Below are 18,469 nucleotides of genomic sequence, written 5' to 3'. Positions count from 1 at the left end.
GTTTCCACACATTCCTCATCAATGTTAACTCTTCATGGCTAGAAGTCAGCTTTTTTAGATGAAGAAATATTCACAGGTTTTTTCTTCTCTCCCTGACATTCTGTCTATTCAAAATCTTCATAATTATGTTTGGCACAGAAACCTCCTCGCTCCATTGTTTCTTTGATACTTAGTAACCATGAAATATAATTTATGAACTGATTTACAATATTTATAAATTAGTTGAGCTGGAGCTGCCTGTGGTGCCAAGTAAATGACCCTTCTGTGGGTTTACTGCAAACTTACAAAATGTGTCAGAATCATTAAGATATAAATTGTCATATAGGAGCCCAAGTGCCAGAACACAAGATCTAATTTTTGGGCTGGAGTCTCTAACCTGGATACCTTGGACCCTCCAGTAAGGATCACAAGCCTTTTCAAAGACTATTGCCACTCCATTAGTGAGCTTTTAGCCTCTCTAGGAAGATTATTAGCTTTGGAATGCTAGCAGGACATTTTTTAGTAGATGTCAGTTAGTGAATTGAAAGCTCTTAAAGGTGGAATTCTTCTCTTGGCAACTGGGGTCAGGTTAATGGCATTGCTCAACAAATGCTCACCTGGAGCTGGGAAGAGATTCCTTGTGCTCTCCTGCAAGTGGGATAGAGGGTCAGGAAACTAAGGTGGAACTGAAGTTCAGCTTTGAGAGCAATGAATGGGGTCAGGACAGAGCTGCAACTCAAGGAACAGTTAAGACAGGATCATTTGTCACTCTCCTCTTAAGGGTCCACTGCTAACTAAACCAACAAGCCTGTCTGTGATACACAGTCTGCAGAGAGAGAGGGGAGAATTAATGAAACTGAGTGTCAGAACACAGCAGGGTCTGTATAAAAGCACATGCTGCAAAGCCAACCTTGAATTGCAGGGACACTTGTAATTTCTCAGTATGAAAAAGAAAAAAAATCACAGGAAACTTGCAGTGAATTATTTAATTTGTTAAATTAATGCTGAAAAGAATGTGTGTAAAGTCCTCACTGCTTGCTAAGCCTTTATGAGTGCAGTCAAATGAATGAACTGCCTTTGCAGACCTACTGAAGAGCAGGCTGTTTAAAATGCACTTCCTTTTACTTCTAGCATTTAACAAGAAATTCAAATTCTTTGATAAAAACATGGCAGAAATAAAAAAAAAAAAAATAAAAACAAAAACCAAATAAGCCAAACAGAACCTTCCACCACAACAGAAGCACTCCAGTAGCTGGATTCGGTAGCTTAGACAAGTAATAAATTACAAGTAATACATTTTAATTACACACCAAAAGGTGACCATCCCTTCTGAAAATAAAAAAAACATTTAAAAATCTACAGGTTACATAGATCTTAGCTTTTGGAATTTCTTAAGTTTTCCAGGATAGAAATGGCCTCACTTAAGGCCATGTGATGCTAATGAAAGAAAAACAGTAAGTTTGCATTTTACTTCTAACAATATTCTGTTGACACACTCTGCTATATACATAATGAAGAACAGAAGTCAGATACTTCCTGTTAACTGATGGGAATTGGAGTTCTCAATGTTATACAAACAGCAAGAAGAAAAAAGTTTCATTGGCTTGTACTAAAACTCAATTAGGCCATTAAAAGAGGAAACAAAGTGGCCTGAACATTTCTCAGAGTAAATGGTACCCTGGAGTTCAGCAAAACTGTGGGGCTGTTTCCAAACATCTTATTTTCCTCTCTTTAAACATTATGGAAAATTACTCTGAATATGATGCCAAAATGTAAAACTGAAAAACACAAAGGATATTAGGACTGTCTGAATTACAGATGTCTCTAAAGACTAATAGCATAAATATGTGAAGCAGGTTGACCTTAAATGTCCTTATTCTCAGCCTGTTGGAAGCTCTTTGTTTCTTATGGTTTACTTCCATACTGAGGCTGACTGGAAATGATAATAACCATTCACAGAAATATTATTAAAAGAATCTAAAATTGCTCTGTCATGCACCTGAGCCCACTGCATGTGCTAATAATGGGTGAGATTGCTAAAATCCTCAACAACTGGTCTCTACAAGGAGAGGAACTGTTGAGAAACAGTTCCAAATCAATATCCCCAGTGGAGTATGAGAGCTTGTGGCACCAGTCAGCATCTTCCCTCAGCCATGCAAATTTAAAGAACCATTGAGCAGCAGTTGATAAAAAAAAAAAAGAAAAAGATAAAAAAAAAAAAAAGGAAACAAAAAAACCCTCTAACAACAAAACACTTCTGCTGATAAAAAAGGGAAGAGACAGAAAATCTTTCAGGATGTCCTTTCTTGTTTACTACTTCAGAGATTGCCACATGAGAGGGCACAAGGAGTGAAGACTGAGAAAGACTTCCAGTGGTGTAATTCAGCTATAAACTTATAAAAGAACAGAACAGCCCATAGTTCCTGGAGTTATTGCATGCTACCTTTATAAAATGGCTGTTATTCCATTACTCATTGCCCTTAACAATGTTTGGTTTTTTTTTTTTTTAATGAAAGCATTATCACTAAGGTTTGTAGAAAACTGAGACAGCTGATTGCCATTGTTTCAATAGCAGCAAAATAAAAAGCTACATAATTTAATCATTCTCTATTTCTTTGTCCATTCCAGAGAAGGCCAACACAACTACTTCTAGAAGTAGTCACGGGCATGGCTAGAAATCACTTTTTTGCTCCAACCCATGTTTTAAATATAGCTCTGACTTGATGCTTCAAAATGCCTTTCTGTGTGCCAACTAAACCATAGAGGGACAGAAACTCAGCCTCTCCCTCCAAACCTCTAGGAGAGGAAAGGAATCTTCACACCACTAATGCTTGCTGCACTTCAGTAAGGTATTTTTCATAATTTGCTACTTCTTTCCAGCCAGCAGTGATGTGGGACTGCAGCTCTGAGGGCACAGTAGGCACAGCAGTGCATGGCACACAGCTGTGCCTCCCACTGAGCAAGGACAACATCAGCTAGAGCTCTCTGGAAATCTGCTCTGAGTCACAGGGATTGTGCTCTCAACATCCTGGGTCTGTTTGCTCTTCGTAAAGCTTTGCCACAGGATGCCTTGCACCCTCCTTTCCACAGCACCAAACCTGCCCACACACATTTGGACAATGCTCCAGGCACGGGGTGTGATCCTTGGAGTCCTCTGCAGGGCCAGCATTTGGACCCATTGATCTTTGTGTGTGGAAGAGGTTTTAGAGCAACTTCTGTGAGCCAGAGAGAAGTTTGATAAGAGGATCCATATTTACCCCTGAAAGAATTTTCTACTGAGGTCACTGACATAGAAACCAAGAAAGAAAGAAAGAAGGATAAATAAGAGAAACCTGCAACTATTCCAATATGCACTTTGTCTTTGATGACCAATGAGTAAAGTGTAAATTTAGGAGTCTTGTAAGAATGCATAAAAAGCATGCATGCTATAATAAAAACAGGTTTGAACCTTCTGAAAACGGAGTGTGCTGATTTGTACTGTGACCATGTCAACTATGACACTTGTGGGTCACTCATAATTCAGGATATTCTATGATTCCTCATAGCTGCTTTCACTTTGGTAAAGCTGAGATGCGCTGAAGAGTCAAATCTTCCAAAGGTGAAGGATAAACTAATCTCTCATCACAAAAAATGACCAGCAATCCCCTCCTCCTCCCACCATTTGAGTTTCTCTGGGTTTTCATCTGGGGGATAGGTGGAACAGGGAGAGACTACTTGCAGTCAAGTGAATATTTTTGGCCGAATATTTTTGTCAAGTGAATATTTTTGGCCGAATATTTTTGTCTGCCTGTGAAAACCACAACACAGCTTGAATTGTGATTTTATCCAAATTATGATTACTTCAACATAATCTACAGCCTAACATGCAGGTCCAGCTCCTGAGTTTCAGACATAATTTATCCTAATACAGCTGAACTCTACCTCCAACAGCCAAGGGAAGACCCTCCATCACACTGCTCACAGTTAAGCTGACAACTCAAAGAAACCTCACTCCCAAAATAGGCAACAGAGTCTTCAGTTGCAAATGACCAGCTCTTCATTAGCCCAACCCAAGATCCAGTATTACAGCTTATAAAAGTAAATGGAGACCCTTCCCTGTTAAAGCAATCATTCCAAAACAAACCCCAGAAGTGCATAATAACAAAGTAGAAGAAAAAGTGACTGTGGAAGTAGAAGACAAAAGCATTCCCTATTCCATATGATTTCCACATTTTTTATGGTAGAAGATCAAAATAAACCATAGCACCTTTTAACAAGAGTGGAAAGCAGCATAATTCATTTACCTTCACTTTCACAAGTATTTCAACTATGATTTTATGGCTCATCTCTAAAGAGCCTGGGGTACAGCCAAAGCATCTTTCATGTGTATTTTGGTTGGTGAAATACTGCTTAGACACTTTCCTTTTTCTTAGAATAGGAAAAGCTGTCAGAAGTCTAAATTTTCCACCCTTTCTTTATTTATAAGGCACTTAGGGAAATACCCATAAAGCTGAAAATAGTGCTTAGCTCATTGTATTTTTTCATGAATTTATCTTCCCTAATCAAAATAATGCAAGTGACCAAAAGCAAACACACTTTGCAAACACCAGACTTTCCATGTTAACCGAGTATTTTCGAGTGGCAATTACAAGTAATGAAAAATTAAGAAAGTACAGTTTGTCCTTTCCCTCTTTGGGCTGCTGTATGTTTTAAGTATTTTCAGGCCCACATTCTCCTAATCCCTATTCAAGATACTCACACATCTATTAAGGGCAGTGAGCACTGCAGTCCTCACACTGGCTTAACTCTGCTGTGCAGGTCATTATCTTGTACCTAAATATATCAGTAGTTTCAAACTTCATTTTTCTACCTCTAGCATTTCCCCTCCCTAGGAGGAAGGGAGGTGGCATAAGATTGTTTCTTTCTTTCTCTGCCTCCCTTGTTTTTTCAAGCTACTCCCACACTGAACAGTTGTCATACAGTGTTGTAGTTCTCTGAAATATGCCCCTGAGGTATGCTTTCATTTACAGTCCTTTAAAGAAACAGCTCCCCAGCTGTGACAATACCAGAGGCTGAGTTAACTAATAAATACTTCAGGAATTTAGTTGGGAGATTGATGATCCCTTCACTAAAGTGGAAGATAGAATATAGATGGAGAGCATTCCTCTTTACAATAAAACATGTTTCCCCTAGAGATTTAGACACAGCACACAAAAATCTCTCTCTCCAGTTATGAAGTTATTTATAAGGAATATATTGAGACTTAAAGAAGTTCCTGAGACTTGTTCAGAAAACTACTTTTCTCTTCTTTGTAGGAAGTCAGAAGAAGCCTGACAGCAATCTAATCAAAACATGCAAATGAGGTCAACTTTCTTGAAGGGTTGTAGGATTTCTCCAGAGAAATTTAGATAATGTCCTGGCACAGAGGTATTTTCTTAAGTTGCTGACTTTGTCTTCTGTGGTTCTACACCATTCTACAAGGCCTCCTTGTCAGCTTGTACTCTCTGCTGGCTACAGATGCCCCAGCTGGGGAGACACTTCATTTTTAATTTAATGCTGAACACCTCAAAGGATGGTGAGCTTCAGGAAGCAATCCTGAATGACAGAATCTTACATTTACTCCTCCAAAGTAATAATAAAAATAATTTAAATAATACAGTACTCAACAGTCTAAATTAAATTATTTGACTTCATTTAACATCAAGTACAAAACCAAAGCCATTGTTGTGTTGTCTTCCTTCTAGTGCAGTTCATATAGAAACTGACTGTGCATGCAGACCAGGATGACAAAAAAAAAAAATCTCCCTGTTTTCTTGGCTCTATTCCTTCTCTTTGCTGCCCAAACCATCTCTTTCCATGACATTTGGTGAGAGGCTGATGAGCTGAAGAATCTGTTCAGATCCAAGTGCATGATCCAATGAGCATGAAGGGATTTTTACAGAAGCCAGAGACTACCTAAGCTGAGAATTAGAATGAGCATTTGGAAACCCTCCCTAACCAAAGGAGGGGGTTCTGCCAATGAAAGCAAAACCAGCCAGCACCCTGCCATGCAACGGTTTACACCAGGGACATGTTAACATGAAAGATAAAGAAGCTTACATGGAATATCAAAGCCCTGCATGGAATATCCAAGCACCTTATTTTGGTTTCCCACAGGTTGACAAAATGGATTAACACATTAGTCTTCCTGCAGCTTGCATTTAGAGCCAACTACCTGATCAAGGTCTGATTTTCTCATGTTACATATAGCTTCTTGCTCATCTTGTGTCTACTGAAAGAGCAGTGAGGAACTCTGGCACCCAGCAATTTGTACAAAACCACACTCAAGCACCTCTCTGCTGACAGACCACATTGTGCTGAGCAGCACCACAGAGGCTGGCCCCTCTGATAAAGAAAAGCACTGAAGAGACTCGAGCATAAGCAAAGACAAATGTCTGAGCCCATCAATGCACAGGGGACAGGGTTATCAGAGAGGCAGATACAACAAATACTGCAAATCCTATGAAACAGGGACTGATCAAACACAAATCTCCCCATGCTGCAAATATGAACTAATGAGGACACTGGTACAATTGTGTTTATTATTATTATATCAGCTATTATCATAGCTGGATTATTAAAATACACATCAGTAAGGAAATGTAAAGGTTTCAAACCCATTTGCTTCTTAATGAAGGAAAAGATTGTGATGCTGATGCATTTTTAAGACTTCTGCTCATTAAACATAATTGAGAAAGTAAGTGGTTTTTCTGTAGAATTATCTAAATACTTAGTTTTTTATTACTTTCTACTGCTTACTCTAAAAGTTGTCCCTATAATTCTTACAGAAAATACAAACTTCTGTCTGCCCCTCAATTCACATGCAAATCTGAAGAGGCAGAATTTATCTCCATAAACAAATCTGTAATGATTCTGATGTCTACACACTTACAGAGCAGATGCTTAACATTCCGAGTAGTGCAGCTCAAACAGCCCCTGACAAGTGGAAATAACAGCAGAATACTGATCATGACATCAGGACTACCTGGAGATTTGTATAATTCCTCCCTTCTCCCACCCCCAAGCTCTCAAAAGGAAAGCCAGGAAAGGAATTCTCTCTAGACTTGTACTAGGAGACCAAGCAGTGCAAACTCCCAGCTATAGTGGTGCAAATTAATGCCCAGATAAGTGAGGGGCTCTGGTTTGTTAACCCTTAAGAGCTCTGACCTGGACACAAGCAGCAAATTCTGAACCAGTCACACATTCCACAACACCAGGTTGTTTGGTTGCATTATATTACAAGTTAAAAAAAAAAAAAAAAAAAATTGACAACTCTTGACACTAAACCTCATTTCACATAAATGCTAAAGGAAGAATTAACAGAAGTAGAAATTTTCTCTCTCCTTTACTCCTGCTCCCCATTGAGAAGGATGTAATTTATTGAAAACTGTCTGATACTTTCCTGGCACAGGATGACAACTTTTATAAGAACAGTACCATCATTTCTTCAGTTACACCACATGTGCAAGCATCTAGACTTGAATGTGAAGTCATTTAACGCTTGCAACACTTTCGAGCCACAGATCAAACAGCATTCATTAAACCCCACATTTCTCAGGTTTTACTGTGTGATCACCCTTGCTTTATAGTGGAGAAGCAACGAGCAGATTCCCCAACACCAGGCAGTGGCTTAGCCAAGACCAACACCCAGGAATCTGGAAGTACAGGCTCACTCTCAGACAAAGGGCCACAGTCTCTGGCCTCATAAAACCAGAATAAGTTAATGCATCTCCACGGAGTCAGATCCACATCATGTAAGTAGAATCAGAATCAGACACAAAATATTTAATTAGATTTTGCATGTGGATTTTTCAGCCCACAGTGATTTAATAAAACTGAGTCACTCATCCATTACAAAAAGAACAGTACTAACTTCTTATTAAGAGTACAGATTAGAGGTAGTTGAGACGAAAGCTGGGGGCAAGGGGAAAGGTTTGTTTGATTCCTATACAATTCTGATTTTCTCACTGGATTCATGCCAGTGTGAATGCAAACAGAACCAAGCCCAGGCTAAAATCCCCAAACCCTAGGAGCTGGTTTCTGCCAGTATGGGCTACCTGACCCTGACTACTAAAGCCCCCATGCCAAAGAGTTATTCAGCCCCACTGAATTCCAAGAACTAGTCACACACTCAGTTTCTAGAGCTGAAGATGGAGTGATGCTGCTTCACTGACCCTAAAAGCCACCTCACAATCCTAAATTTATATATTATAAAAAAACAAATGACCTAAAAAACCCAAAGAAGAGGTACAGAAGCTACAGCTGCATTGGCATTTCTGTATCTCCAGATGCCAGCTCGTCCATCTCAGCTAGCTAAAGTAAACAGCCACAAAAGCAAAGCACATTTGATCCTGAATATATTGATTTAGGGATTTCAGCTGTGGTAACAGGTCAATTGTTCCACTAGAAGAGTAAGTGTTCTAGGTGTCAAACTGCATTAAGAATATAGAATACTTCTAGGGAGCCTAGTTAAAAAAAAGAGTCCCTAAGTAACTACATGGAAATCAAACTCAGGAGTTTTACAGCCCCGACTTCTCAGACTCTCAATCTTTCAGTTTATGGAAGAGCTTTCAATTCACATTAACACCTTCAGAATGAAGCCCAGGCTTTCAAATGCACAGAACTGAATCCTGTAGTTATGATTTAATTAATAAGTTACCTGTGGATTTAGAGCCAAAATGCTAAAGAACAAGGGGGACAGAAGGAAAGCACAAATAGCTTCCCTCCTCAGTGTGTGCTGGACCCTACACTGACACAGTGTGTCTGAAGCACATTGCCTAGGGCTGCATCTCAGCCAACTGGATTGCTTCAGAATTTTAGGGACTTCTCAATAGCTTAAAGAATAGGTCAAAGAAATCCTTGTTCCCTTCCACTATCTACTTACCCTTGTGAAACCAGTCATAAATGTTCAACAGAAAATCTGAATAAGCAACAGGACTTCTCCACAGATTTCCAAAAGCTGTCCAAGGCACAGGCATGAAGCCAACCGTGGGGACGGAAGCTGAGCAGATTTCATTCTTGCTGGATGGCAGAGTTACCACTGCAGCATGTTCTCCTGTCAGCAGCCCACAGTTCTGGCAGGGTTAACCATGACAGACTCCCTCTTCAGAGTGGGCTACTGTACAGCATCCAGACAGAGATTTCACAAGGTTCTTTACTGTACTGGATCAAAAGCAGGTTGTCTTTCCTCCCTTTCTGACACTTCCTTAGATGTGTGACACTGTTCCATTTTAAAATTGTTTTCATCTGATTACTGTTTGTATCCATAGTGCCAAGCAGCAAGCAAACAAAAGAAAACATGCAGTCCATCACCTAAGCAGAATGCAAGATTGCCTACTTGAGAAAATTGTCCAATCTGACAAGTAAATATAACTGAAATACAGTCTTTAAAAGGGAAGGAGAGATGCTATTCTGAAGGTGATTTTGATCTCGTGACATTTTCTAAGCCCAAAGAAAAACATTTTTATGGAATCATCCAATTCAAACCCCTCCCTCCTCAAAAAGCCTGAACTCACCCAACCAGAAATTCCAACAGTGCCGAAAATTTAAAGGAAAACAAAGCAGGATAATACCCAAAAACAACAGGGAGGCAAGAAGCTTATCAAATGTCAACTGATGCATTACTGATCTTAGGATTTGCAGGTAACAAGGAAAAAAAAAAAGTAATTTTTTTGTGTCTCAATGGCACTGCAAAGCCCATTTCAAGCCTTGACAGAGTGCACACATTTCTCCACCCTGGACAGGTATTTGAGCCTATTAGCCTACTGCTACTGGTTTTGTTTGGGTAAAGCAGTCTGGGATCACAACCTAAAGCTACAGAGTGAAGGAAACAAAATTTATCCACTCCCATCTATCTAATATGCATAGTGAAAAACACCCAGCAGCCTTTATGGCTTGGCTTCTGCCTTAAAGAAACTTGAAGAGCTGCTGGCAGTTTAAGGAACACCAGGAAACAGGTGAAAAGCAATTTTGTTTCTTCTCTGGCAGGGATATATAGAAAAAAACCTCCTCAATTCTGGTACTACCTTTAGATATTTGCTGCCAAGAAATGAAGAAGGTTGGCACTGTTACTTACAGCAGGAAAACCAGATATGGTTTAGGACTACTAATGAAATTTTTATGCTACCTTAGTATATACTAAGTTTCATATTTTTACCTCATTACATAAAAATATCTGAAAATGTAAATCTAAAGCTTCAAAGCCTTTAACATATTAGAAATCCTGATGTTTTAAACACATCAGTATTTCAGTTTTAGTCTTTCATGTTGCCCTTAAAAAGTTTTTGAACATTGTACAAGACAGCCATCAAAAACTCTCCATGGAATCAAAGGCTAATAAAAATGGATACTTGAGACTACACTCCAATGTGACCTTTGAGCATCTGAGTTTTACCTGAACTCAGACCCTTTGCTTGTCATCCTCACAATCAAAAGTAGTTCTAGCCAGACTGGTGTGAGCACTGAATTTATGGATTAGCTCCTTTACTTCAACTTAGTCAACAGACCCCAGTCACAGCCTTTGTAAGAGTGCCATCTTTGAAAAGAAACGTTAACTTTCAGTTTTCACTGTGACAAGCAGGGTGAAAAACATGTTCCAGTAAAATGAGAATTGACAAGAAGACTTCATTCAGCTCTACAAGTAAATCTAAAACAGATAAAGTCTTTCAAAACTTAAATGTGATGGTAGATTCTTACTCACTTTCAGGTGTATGCCTCCTTCCCAATGTTTCCTACCATCAAGAAAGAGTGGAAAATCATAAGACAAATTACTTCCAGTATAACTGTGCAGTTATTTGGTGATCAGAACATTTGAGAAATGCTGGTTTTTACACAAAAGTAAACTAAAAAACCAGAAGTATACAACTGAGTCTGCTTTTGTCTGAAAACATAACCACCAAGCTGCCAAAACTCTGTTATCTCCAATTTGACTCTAGAAGTGGAATTAAATACCAGCAATGGCATAGAAATTTCAGCTCATTATATTTTTTCCTGTGTTGTGAGCGTACTGTGATTTGCCAGGTTACTTATCGGTTCAAAAAAAGGCTAAATGTCACAGCTTCTTTAATGCTTTTATCTTCATCAACAAAAGCACATGTCTCAAACAGAATGGGAAACTTTCACTATCACTTCAATGACCATCATTACCAGAAATCTGTTTTCAACTGCTATTCATGTGAATACAATTAAATCCCAACCAAAAAACCTGAACTCAAAAGCCAAACCCACCACCAGGAAATTGATTTCCCCCCATGTGTGTAAATCAGCTGCCATTCAATGCACGTTTTACCCACTCTAAAACAGGCTATCATTTATAGAGTATTGATCAGATAGTTATTTTTCATGTATGATTCAATGGCTAAAATATAGGAACATCAATGCAATCATCACAGAGATATCACCATCCACTAAGAACTAGTCAGCATATGAATACAAGCACTTTTTCCTGCTATTTCCCTCAGGCTGGGACAAAATTACCGTCTTTTCCAAGATGCCCAGTATATTTAATACTGATTTCTATTAAAAAGGAGCTTCCTATTTTGTATGTATGTCTCTAGTGCTTGCCACACCACAAGCTTGGTCTCAGCAGACAAAACCAAACAGATTAGATGGAAGCAAAATTACCACTCAGAAACAGCTTTTGTGAAACATTTCATGTTTTGAGGAAATGTTTAAGGTTGGGTAAGCAATTCAACTGCTGCTGAGGAAAAATGCAGGTGAAATCCTTTCTGTAAGACAATAGTTGGGGGGAAAGCAGCAACGCAAAGCGGAGTGTGTTTGTAAACATGAGGGATTTAAACCTTGCTTGCCTGTTGACTTGACGTGCGGGGGGAGGCAAACTGCTAAACCAGACTGTTTTATTTGCTCAAGTGTTATATCATTACCTCCCAAAAGCTCCTGGCGGTACGCTAAGGATCCGCAGGAGCCCCAGGAGGGATTTGGAAATGCGCAAAGCGATTTTCGCGAGCCCGGCGGTGCCGCAGCCCCGGGGGGCCGGGCAGAGCAGGGCGGCTCTGAGGGCCCGGGCGGCTCTGAGGGCCCGGGCGGCTCTGAGGGCCCGGGCGGCTCTGAGGGCCCGGCTGAGCGCGGAGCTCCTCGGCCGGCGAGCCCAAGCACGGCAGCGCTGGGCTGCAGAGATGACCCGAGCCTGCCCCTACAGCAGCCTTCGGAACCCTCTGAGCTGCTGCGTGCTGCCACCATTTAGTGTGCATTATAAGCTAAGCACTCAATGATTCGTGTATCAGCATCATTTCCCCTGTGTGACCTGCACTTGGAGGAGGGGTTTGGGTTTACACTTGCCCGTGCTTCCACTGAAATGCCATAGTGCACAGAAACAGGCATAAGGTACCTCCAACCCTGCCTATCAGAATAGCACAAGAGGAATTCCTTTGAAAAAACCCCAAGCAAAGCAATATTTCAATTCCAGTTTTAAATGTTTGTCACAGAACCTATTGTGAGGAATATTTTTTATTGCTGTTTTTATTTTTAGTATTATTTTTTTGCCTTTGAAAAAACTAAGTGTGACAACAGATTTAGTGGGTACTGCATTTAAATACAACCTCCCCCTCCACGCCCGCCCCCCCCCGGCAAACCTCCTGTATTTCTCTTTTGCTACTCTAAAACCAAAACCCAAATGTCATAATGTAACTGATAACAACACGGTCAGATAAACAGCTTTTTGAGACATGTCTTTGTGAAGGCTTACCTGTTTCTACCAGATTGCTGGCACAATGATACTGACATCTAAGTAATGGGGAAAAATGAAGGGCTCTTTGCCCTGCACCCCAGAAATGTCTTCTGACATAAATAAAATACCATTTAAGAGTTTAACGCTGTTCTGCAGGGCTGCACAGCTGATGGTGTGCAATGGTGGTACAACTAATGAGCTGCATCTGCATCTTGGCATAGTGTGGAAAAAAGCAAGCAACCTAAAACACTGATTTTAAACTTAGCCACTCAACCATTTTATTCATTTGTCATGCTAAAATAAGGTTGCTTAAACTTTGCTTCTGCTGTAGTTAAAATTACCATGTAGCTATAGAGTGACAACTTCAGAGAGAGCATGACTGTCACTCATCAAGGATATATCCTGCACACACCATGAAGGTAAAATTTTATTGAACTGCTTGTGATTGAAAAACCGACTAGATAGGGTGGGGGGGTTTGTTTCTTTTGGGCTTAGTTTGTTTTTTATTTCCCTCCCATTGCTAAGCATTGCAGGTATCAGGCAGGCTCAGAAAACAGCAGAAGATCCTTTTTACTATAAACATGTATGGGCAGTGACAGTCATCCGAAACAAAACAGTAGAAAATTTTGGTTAAGTAGTTAAACAACAATTTGTCAATGTCACAAGTATCATTTTATTTGCCTTCAGTCTGAAGTGGCTTTAAATGTCCTAATTCTCGGCTTCAAGTAAAAGACCACATTTTGGAAGCAAGAACTTTAATGTGACCCACTCATGTACTGTTGAAAATATATCCAGGATTGTGCCTGTGCCACCCCCTGACTGCAAAGCACTTAGAAAATCCAGATGGGATCTGCTCCTTGTCAGAATCTGAGTTCCTGTCTCCTATGAATCACTTTGCAATGACAACAGAACAGATAAAGGGGTGAAAATATTAATCCATTACAACAGTTTTGAAATATTCATCCTTTCCATTAATTTTCTTCTCACAACTACAAACTAAAATTCCCATAGATTTAATTATTATGGGTCTCTATTATAAAAACTGTCACTCACACCTACCCTGAGCTGCTCAGCAGCAAAGCAATACTGGAAGGACCATTAGCCCTGTGGAAAGCACATACCAGGACAAGCAAATAGTCAGGGGGGTCTGATGTCCTTACAGACAAAGAGCTCTCAACTGAAAGAGGCTGGCCAGAGAGCTGAAGAAATCATAGCTATCCCATGGCATGGATTAGTTCAGAAATGAGGAAAAAGCTTTATGTTTTGATTTGACCAAAGTGCTCTGCATATATGATGTAAAATTCTCATAAGCTGTTCCACCGAGATTTACACCATGAGTCAGGGGAAATACTCTGCCACTTTCATGTTATTCACTTTAGGTTCAGAGAGCAGAAGAATGACTAATTCTGCAAGATTTCTACTACACCTATTCCCGAATGTGTCCAGCCTAACTTGAGTAGCTTTTGCCCATAGAGCATTGCTGGTTAGAGGTGTGATTTTTTTCCCCTTTTTATTTATCCACAGTACTATACTATCAGAAACTGAAGCACAGAGGCAGTTATACCACCATGAGTGGTTTTGCTTCTGTCCCTTACTCTATTCAGGGAACTGACAGAAGCTGCATCATCAGTGACTCTTACTCATTTTTTCTACTACAAATATTTATCCATAAGCCTGAAACTAATCACCAGAACAAAAATGTTATTTCCAACCACCCCCCCTCATTTGGGACAGGGGGAGGGCAGAGCAGAGATCTGCAGCAAGTAACAAGGGTTGATAAGCACCAGATAAGCTGTGGGTTTAAAAATTCTAAGTACAACGAAATCCAAAAAACAGTAGAGAAGACTAAAAACCTCAAAAGGGCAAAAGCAAATGATAATCTGAATAGACAACATATCTCATAAGAAAATCATTAGAGCTTACATCTGAGACACATGTAAGATCTGCACGACAAAGGGGCTCATTCGTTAAAGCACTGCTGATGATTAAACCAAGTGTTTATTTCCATTCATCTGTAACAAGGACAGATAAAAATCTCCACAACCATCTTGGCAACAAGCTCACTTAGAATATCAATGCTTGCTGACATTATCACAGTACTAACACAGGGACTGAAGGGGGGAGTGAAAGTAATCCCCAAAATTACTCCATTTAAAAAAATCACAAACTTCAAAATAACGAGCATTGCAAAGAATAAAATACCCAAATGAAAACACCCAGAACCAACATCTCTGTCCTGCTTTAGACCAAAAGGTCACTATACCACGACCCAGGCCACCAGTTTCAGCTCTAAAGTTTAGGTTCTCTCAGCCTCATTCAGAACACACTGCAGGTCTTGCACCAAAAGTAGTCTCAGCACATTCAACATAAATCCAATAATCTTAACTATGGCACAACTTCAGCCTTTTCACTTGGGTTTCTTTAGTTACCAGAAAGCAAAATATGAGACATTTCCACACTCTACAAAAGGCTACAATTCTAATTGGATGAGCTACAACCAGACACAACAGTTTTCCTGAAAAATTTACCAGGTGCTCAGTAATAATGAACAAAATAAAATTATAACCATTTTTTAAGTAACTAGCAGGAAAAAAAGGGAATTGGGAATATTTAAGGCCATTAACCGTTCATTTCCTTGACTGTGAGTGTTGAGCTGGCATTCTGGTGGCAATGTGCTGAGTTTTGTTAATGCCTCTGCCGTTTTTCAGCTTCAGGAGATAAAATTTATTTTTTAATGGGAACCAATCTGTTGGACTCTGGTTCTTTAACTACGGCAAGATTCAAAGCTCCCCCTTCAATGAGGTCTAACAAGAATCAAACACACTATGTACAGGACAAGGCCTTGTTACAAGCAGAGAGTAGCCATTTAAGCGAACTCAAACCTGGAATTCAGTGAAACTCTGCCATCTGTAACCATGCTACTTTCGTTGGTTGTAGGCATCATGATAAAGGTGAAGTCCCAGATATTCACCACAACCTGAACTGCTTGTGTCAAGGTTTTGGGTTAGCTTTGAGATGATTTAGAGAACGATGCAAACCTTTAGGTATTACACAAACAAAACTGTGGCTGTCTTAGGGTATGTTAAAATTTTGGAGCTAATCTAAGTCCTAAATAAAGCAATAAACCCATGGAAAAACTAAGCTCAGTCAGATGCAATTTCCATACTGCCCAGAGGACCAGAAACCAGTGGGTTTTGCTGAATGCAGCTATCAGCCTCCGAAAGCAGACAGATTTGTAACTGTCACACACCCCCACATTTTAGCTTTGCATGCCCGACATCCATATGCAATTGATGTAAGTAATCTCAGTAGCAATCTTGACCACACACAGAAGCACCCACATACTTCTCACACCCACAAACACTTTCTCCCAAAAGCAATTCATGGAACATATAACAATATTATTAAATAAATATTTCACCATTAAATGCATAGCCCAGAAGTAGTGATGTGGGGAGCACTTACTTTTGAAATCAAACATCAGACTAACCAAAAGGGCAGCCCAATAAATTCTTCTGACTAAACAAACTAAAAATGTTGTGATTTTGGACAAAATCAAATCCTGAAGATGTATGGGATTTGCACAGCACTGATTTGTTGTTTTTTCAATTGCACGTGGTAGCACATGATTCAATAACCTGTTGGTGAACACTGGTGTTTTACACAGCAACCTGAAATGGCAGAACTTTTGGGAAGTGTGGCAGTGCCTTACAGCCTTTAAATCTGTGTTTATGCCCCCTCAGTAACAGCCATGCCTAAGGACGTGGGAACAAGTGCTGCATCAGGACATACTGGAAGTGTACCACAGATCCCTCCTCCCCCTCCTGCTGCAGAGACTGGCAATATGCAGCTCCAGTGCTCCAAAGTGCAGCCCTCCAGGGGCCACAGTTTTATTGGAAGAGAACTGCTGGAAGGAGGCTCCATGCCCTGGCACTTAGGAAATCCACAGGGGGTGTGTACATGGCTCATTTTTACCTAGTGCTTGGCCAGGACTGCACCTGTGCTGCAACAACATTCTTGGCAGATCGCTGTGCATTCCATACTTGAAGTAAAAACACAATAAACACAACAAGAATTGGATATTGCTCAGTTTGGACTGGAGATACAAATTTGGTCTCCTATCTGAGAAATTAAACCAATTTTTTCAACCCAAGCCAGAACTGGCACCACACATTTTACTGATGGGATGTCAGTGAACTGCCATTTCTGCTACTGATTTACCTGCAGTTCTCTCTTTCACCCTATGGTGTGCATGGACTGAATGCTTTGTACACAGTCAGTTTACTCTTTGGTATAATAAAAAGATGAAAAGAACTCTAAGGTCCATATAGAAAGAAATCCTCAGACAAGTCCTCTATTTCTTTCAAAGGAGTCCATTGCCTCCTCCACTACTCCCATTCCCACTATATCATGCATGAAAAACCTGCAGAAGACTATAAATAAGGAACTACTCAGGACTGGAATATTTAATTTAACCCTTCCAAGGCAAGAAAACCCCACTATTTCTAAACATCTTCTCATGCTGTTATGTTCTTACTCAATCTGCATAGACTATTCAGTGCAATGGCCTTTCTAAGTTAGATCACAGATTTAAGCTTTGTGGGTATCTGGAACTCATCTGTTGAGCCAAGAGAATATAATGAGAATGTCTGCTGAAATCTGTGAGACATCTGTTTTCCACATTCTTCTCTACTCCCTGGAGCAAGATGTATCAAAAGAAAACAACAATGCTTTATGAACTCCTCTTTCTCCTTTCATGTTTTCTGAGAAGATAAACAGCAGTTCCCTAAACCCAATGGATATTGCTCAAGAACAGTAACTGTATTTAAGACATAGATATATATATATAATTGTATCACAGAACAGCTACAAATGAAAATCCAGAACACCTACCTTACCTGCAGACTATTACCAGAAAATTTGACAACCATGCTGTATGTTCACCCTTTTCCCCCACCCAATATAAAATGTGAATTAAACCCCTGGATTTTTAGCAAATTTTTCAGCTATTCAAAATATTCAACTCCAATAATCTCAGCACTTGAATATATGCATAGCAATACATTTTAGATGAATCTGTGCCATCTATGAATATCTTACCAAGATAAGCATATAAAGTAAAATGTGCCAATTCTCAAAGGTCACTCAGCATTATTTTAATGAGACTTTCACTGACTTTCCATTAAGTTACATTACTGGTAAACAGGAACAGGTTGTCCAATGCATTATGTGCACAGGCACTATGTTCTTCTCATTTCACAAGATATGTTATAGAAAGTGTGGCTGGGAAAAACACCAACTCCCAAGCAAAAAGCATTTTCATACTCATTTTCATACTGTACCAATCTACTCATATAAAGCAATTTAGTATTTATGATTTAATAAAGGGACAAGTGTGTGTCTTCACACACTTCACACACAATACCTAAGTATTTAACTATTTGGTTTAATTTTGTAAGCAATCAGAGGCAGTTAAATAAGAAAAGTCACTGTGATGTCTCATATCTTTAGACAGTCTGAACTATGCTCAGGAGAGCAGCCCAATGAACTAATACACTCTAAGCCAGGTTGTCTTGTTTCCCAGCTTGCAGAAATTGCTTGTGCTTCTCACTGGAGTTGAGTGACTTGTGCTCAGGGCACAGGCACGAGGACAGGCACCAGCCCTTGGTGCTGCTTCTTTTGCTTTCTCTCGCTCCCTATTTCCAATACAATAACCACCAAACTCTTTATGGAGAAGGCCCTTCATTAAAATAATGTTGAGCTCTCTCATGGCCAAATAAAAAAACC

At 39.8% G+C, this 18,469-nt stretch overlaps 1 protein-coding gene across 2 annotated transcripts in view; it reads right to left on the bottom strand.

Moving 5' to 3' along the window:
• RORA (RAR related orphan receptor A) overlaps window positions 1-18,469 on the bottom strand; it is a 350,533-nt gene that overhangs the window by 169,189 nt on the left and 162,875 nt on the right. The window lies entirely within an intron of this gene.

Source organism: Haemorhous mexicanus, chromosome 13, assembly GCF_027477595.1.
Source record: "Haemorhous mexicanus isolate bHaeMex1 chromosome 13, bHaeMex1.pri, whole genome shotgun sequence".
In the NCBI taxonomy this organism is placed as follows: Eukaryota; Metazoa; Chordata; class Aves; order Passeriformes; family Fringillidae; genus Haemorhous; species Haemorhous mexicanus.
Note: the sequence above shows the minus strand (reverse complement) of the source record. Positions and strands in the feature narration are given on the sequence as shown.